Source organism: Tympanuchus pallidicinctus, unplaced genomic scaffold (genome assembly GCF_026119805.1).
Source record: "Tympanuchus pallidicinctus isolate F22 unplaced genomic scaffold, pur_lepc_1.0 scaffold4, whole genome shotgun sequence".
NCBI classification, from domain to species: Eukaryota; Metazoa; Chordata; class Aves; order Galliformes; family Phasianidae; genus Tympanuchus; species Tympanuchus pallidicinctus.
Window position 1 is genome coordinate 29,955,533 of NW_026294758.1, and position 6,242 is coordinate 29,961,774.

General features: G+C 33.9%; 1 long non-coding RNA gene across 1 annotated transcript; it reads right to left on the reverse strand.

Moving 5' to 3' along the window:
* Positions 1–2,179: 2,179 nt before the first annotated feature.
* LOC128089635 (uncharacterized) lies at positions 2,180–4,350 on the reverse strand. The gene is made up of 3 exons (XR_008210628.1): positions 4,182–4,350; positions 3,111–3,223; positions 2,180–2,460 (listed from the first exon to the last, which is right to left on the reverse strand). It is a non-coding gene; the product is annotated as an uncharacterized LOC128089635 (long non-coding RNA).
* Positions 4,351–6,242: the final 1,892 nt, after the last annotated feature.

Here is a 6,242-nt window from a genome sequence, read left to right on the forward strand (position 1 = left end):
ATAATGACAAAGACTTTAAATTACAAAGAAACTTTGGTTAACTTATCCATAGCACTGAAAAACATATCCAGAAACAAACAAAACAACTTTGGCAAGCATAATTTAAGTGATTTAAAATATAAGTATTCAAACCTTATAAAAATCCTTCCAAAACTCTGTAAAATTCAGTTTTATTATTCATGGAACTTCATAATAGAGTGTTTAGGCTGCACTGCCACAGTGCAGATGACGTGTGACATGCCAAAGAAAGCAAGTCATTGTCACATTCCCCCAGAGACTGATGACATCTAGTTTCATGACAAAAGTGCCTGTAGGAGGCTATCCTGAAACAAACATGAAGATCAGCGATTGCTTGCCTTGTGGCAAGCAGGTGTTTGAACAATTCCTAAAGTTTTCCTTCAAGAGCACTGTTAGAACAGTAAGGCTAGGCAATGAAATGCTAAACATTGTGCAATAAAAGGCAGCTGATAGTGCTGGGTGAAAGGCCAGGAGTCTTGTTTGAGCACCTGCAAGACAACTGCAAGTATGATGATGTTTATAAAGTAGCCTCCCAGGAATTTGTTTAGATGTCAAAACTTCAGGCAAGCAGCATTTGTTTTTGTCCTTAAACCATCTGTGAGCGTGTTTGAAGGGGGAAAAATCTGGCAAAGCATGCAATAACAAATTTCTTTTCTTTTAGCATGTTACAACAAATACGAAAATAAAGATCAAAGTCACCATGTAGACTGCTGATTACTGGGACTTCTGAAGAACAGCCCAGAGTTCGCATTAGTAATATTCAAAATTCTAAACATTCGTATCAAAAAGGCTAAATAAGATTATGTTTATCTCTTAACTATCACAAAGTCTTTTCATGTGCATTTCCTATGTATAAATCTTTGGCCAGCTGGACATCCAATTTATTGAAAGCATGTCTTCATTTACTAAGAACATTATTGGAAATATATTTGGATGTAACCCATATGGAGAGAACATGAAGTGTACATAGAATCGCTGAATTGCTAAGGCTAGATCATTTAGTGCCATGGATGCTAAGCCCTAAATGAGACACTAGATACGAAATGAGGCAGATGAGTGAGCAAGAATATACTCACTCAGACACCATACCACAAATTATATCACAAATCAAAGAAAGAGCAGCCAATTCTTCTTTGTTTTTCCTGACCAGAATCTCTTTTTATTACAACTTATATGTTAAATATGCATGCTGATGTAAAGTCTTGTATTTCCTGCTGGAATGCAAGTAGCCTACTTTTAAAACTGACAGAATTGCGTTTTCATGGAAGCTTAAATGTTATCACTGTTCTTGGATTTAAGTGCTCACAATTATATGTAAGATAGCATGCCATATGAACACTTGGATGTCTACTTTAAGAGGCAGAGTTTTCAGTCCTTTGGGATCCTGCTTCTCTGCAAATCTTCCAGTGCTTTTAGCTAGACACAGCCTGATTTTGTACACTTTGTGATTAAAACAAAAACCAACCCCAAAACCACAGATTTCCTGTAGCAGACACGGAGGTTTAACTCTCAGTGTATCAGTAATCAAATGTTCTAAATGGAAAATATAGTTTACAGACCTTTCTGTCCTAATCTGTTGTAGGCTGAAAAAATCAGTTTTTGGCATCAAAAAATGAAGCAGCTATTAACATGCTGCCCTTCAATAGACATAAGCCAATACTGTACCACGAAAGGTATTGCTTTGTATTATTACACTTATAATACATATAATGTTATAATACTGTACACTTAAACTTCAGGGAACCATTTTGTTGTATGACTGAAGTAAATATTTGGCTAAATAAATATTTAATATCTTTTAACTGGTGATTCAAGCATTATTACAGTTACATTACTGCTCACGACCAATTAAACTACTCACATAAATTTTAGCCATTTTTTCCAAAACTGCATTTGGTTTGACATTACCTATGTATCCTCAGTCTAAACAATGCAATATAAAAAAATCTTGCTCTGCCAACCTGTGTTAGTTATTCATGCACTAATAATTATGTACTTAAATAACAAAGCATCACTCAGCATAACTCATTAACAAAAGGCCATTCAGATATAGGCAGGGTTGTACTCTGCACAAGATATGAAGATCTATTCCCTACACCATTACTCTCCACAATGGCTGAACATAAATGGGACATAGGTTCATAGTACATTTTCACTTCAGACAGTCCTTTAGGTCATTCTCAATATAACACAACTCCCCATCACGGAAATGATCGAGAGCACAAAAATTAAGAAGTACTTTTGTAGGATGATGGGCTTTTCAAGTTTTAAAGTCTTCAAACAGGGTGATACTGTGGTCCTTGTTACTGCAGAGCCTCACAACTGCTGACTGTACACATCCCATGGGACACTCAACTGCACGACAGAACCCCACTCAGCAGCCTGGTAGGGCACAGTCTTCTCTTGGATTGGCAGCCAAATAAATGCATGTTTAACAAGAAACTGCAAGAAGAGAAAGGTTTTATAAACATATTTTAAGGATGAAAAAAAAGTCTTCAGGATTACAGGAGAAATGACACTAATGCCATAATTAGTGGTTGTTTCCTATTGAGATTTCTTACTGTTGTAAGTGACTGAGAAAGAGCATATTACAGGAGAAGACAACTGAGTGTCTTACTATTGTTTCTGTGCCTTACTGTAGTACAAATATTCTACAAGGATAGTCATTCTCCAGATGCCAGTACAACATGAACAGTGAATAACAATAGCAGAAAGAACAAGGATAGCTGTTTTTCCAAACAGTACCATTGTTTAGTTTTGTTGGTTGGTTGTTTTTGTTTTTTTAAGAATTAGAATTATTAATTAATTATAAAAAGGATGAGAATAAAACCTGTAGTTGAAATTGACCACAGCTGTAAGAAACAACACAATTTTCAGGAAAAAAAAATATTCTCATATAAAATATTTGTATTTTTTTCACACAGTAGGAGAATTTTAGCTATGCTTGCTTGCATGAAAGAATTAACTGTGTGTTATCAAGCAAAACATTATTTGGCAGGTCTACCTGATGCTGTTTTCTTAACATGCAGCTTCATGAGAAGATTTGTGATGTTTAAAATTAACAAGATTCACATTAAAACCCCAGTACGTACTGATCAAGATAAAGCAGAAGTTCATCACTAGCTGGATCTCAGCAAGCAGCCCACAACTCTGTACAGTTCCAAGCTTATCCTTTGCCAGTGTTAATTAATATATTAAAATACCTCTGAAACGAAAATGTATGTTTATCACTGTCTTTAATGTAGTGCATGAGGCATTAAGAAAAAATTTCATATTGAAAATTTAATTGCAAGACTTGTTGCCTATACATTTATCTGTACAGTGCAAACGCTCAGCAGGTGCTCTGTCTCATGAAGTTATTTTCATAAATAATTCATCATGAAAATCACTCTGACTGAAATTCAATTTGCGAGAGACCAGGGAAAAGTTGTCATTCAGAATTTGTTTGTTTACCTTTAAAAACATCTTTGACAGACAAAGAAAGTTTAGAAACACCCTTTTCTTCTACATGTTGGCATCTCATATCTTGCACACATATTTTCACATTGTAAAAATATAATGTCTATGCTGTCATCTAGTGAGTATTTCAGAATTTTATTAGAGTTCAGAAATGAGATATTTTTCTTTTTTTACATAAAAGCCAATAAATGCATTTGCTGTTTCTGTAAATCCTGGACATTCTAGAACTTCAAAATAGATATATTTAGTACTGTGACATCAACATCTTTTGGAAAGATTCTTGTTCTGAATAATTCAGATCTTACACTTAATTAGTAACATTCAGCTAATTAATAAGTACTTGTATTACTTTACTATTTATCAGCCTGATTCAGAGATCCAAAATCTTCTCTCTGTAAATGTTTGAGTTAAATAACCCCCAATATTTTGAGACACTGAAAAGCAATACTTTCAACAATCTGTTCCTTCCAACGCAGAACTGTCTGTATCCTGCTTCAGTTTCCTGTAATCCAGTTTGCACAGGATGGCCAGGCAAAGCAGCACTGCAATTTTACTTTTCTCAGCTTGTAACGTTTGCTGGTGTCCATGTCTTTTCTTTTCTTACCAAGATCTTTGTATAAGCTGTATCTTTGTACCATCCTATCTACCTATTCTGGAGAAAGCAGAATAATACTGGCTTATCCTAAAAAAAACAATATACTTACTTGTCTACTGTGTCAGACAAATCATGGAACATTTGAATTTTGAAGTTAATTTTTTTTCTGGAACATCTTAAAATAATGAGATTTTGAATTATTGTAAAAGTTGCCATGATTAATACAACCAAAATCTTTCATTTCCAGCTGACTTCTTTCCAGTTTTTCATTTCAGTTCTCTTTCTAACTGTGGGATGAAAAGGGTGCAATAAAATTAAAAACAAAGAGTAGACAGACAATAAATCAGCACTACTGAGGATATGCTTGTATTAACATGCTGCTAAATCTTTCTATTTTCTAATTAGAATTTGCCACAAAGAACAGGAATAGCTTTATAGCCTTTAAATATGCTGGACAAAAAGATAATTAAAGCTGAGAATTAAAATACATACAAGTGCATTTTCTTTTCTTTATGTAAAGGATTGGCATTAGATATTTTCTGCAGCAAATAAGATTGACAATTGTACCACACTTTACTAGAAGCAATTAAACATCATGCCAAACACAAAGCTATTAATGATGATGGCCACATTGGAATTTTATCATTTAAATATTAGCACCTGACACATCAATTAATTTCATGTCCACTGCCTACATTAAAAAAAAAAAAAAAAAAAAAAAAAAACCTGATATGAAACACTACATGCATCTGTACAATTCTTAACAAACAGCAAATTTATTTCAAATGGGTTGATTTGAAGTTAGCTTCATTGCGTGTTTGTGTTTCTTGGTGTCTTCCCTTGTTGAGTTACAACAAGGAATTACCAAACATCTAACCTGCTCTATGTCCACACAGATAAGGAAATCAAGCTGAACTGCTTGCAATTTTAATCTTTGTTAAACAGGAGAATGCAGTATGCAACAAGGATAAAGCAGGTCTCATTTCCATTTTCCAGACATATAGCAGTCCTTCCTCTAGTAGAATTTACACTTGGTTTAGAACTTAGCTTAGACAAGTGTGTCTTAGAGAATTTTAAAAACTGGCCATATAGTGTTAGCAAAAGATGTTCTCAAAATTATCAACTACATGTATCCACAGAAACAAAGAGTTACAAAAAAAAAAAAAAAAAAGGAGACCACAATCACTTTACCTCTCCTGCTGCAGCCAGAATTCCAAATGGGTCTGCAAATGTTAGGGAGAGCATTTCTGAAATCAATTCTAATAGCTTTGAATACATCTATAATCACATTTTCTTAAAAACTCTTTATTTGTTCTTTGCACACTATGGCTATGGGGCATGTGTAATTGAACATTATATAATAATAAAAAAAAAATGCATAGGCTTTTGGTTCTACTCTCTAGACTCCAAGGTTTACTTCTCATTGTATATTGCTGTTTTCATAAAAGCAGCTCCAAACTGTTGCAAAGACTTATTTTAGTCTTTTTTAAACAAAGCCCACAAATGCTAACACTTCAGCTGTTCAGAACAACTGTTATTGGCCTATGCTCCTTTCCCAGCACAGGTAACAAGGGCGTGAAAAGTAATTTATTTTCCTGTTTACTACTATCCTCAAACAATAGCTCAATTTAACCTACACCTGAGTGTGCTGCAAATCATCAAACTTCAAGAAGCACTGGAAACAGCTAAAATTCACACAAAACCGTATTTAGCAAGCTTATGCTCAATTTTCAACCTGAAATATCATATGAAATCCATGAAGAGGTAGCTATTAAATACTTGTCTATTATAAAATCGACAATTACTAATCAAATTAGGAAAGTAACAGATTAAGCAAGAAGTAGTGAAAAAGTTTTAGGGAAGGAAGTCATATATACACTGTTTAGTGTGTGTACAAACAGAAAACCATTCCATTTCACATAAACAATTCTATCTGTATAGACAATTTAAGAATTATTATACAACTCAGCAATTTCATGCAAGCACTTCAATGCAGTTCTCACCAAGTTGTCTCTGACATTGTCTGTTATAAAATATCCATTAACTCCATCTCCAGAAATAATAAACCAGGACAACTCACTTCAGTTTTGAATGATTTCTCCACCTATTTCCAACAATTGCTTAGAAATAGCTATAGTTAGAAGAGATGATTTACCACATACACTTTTCA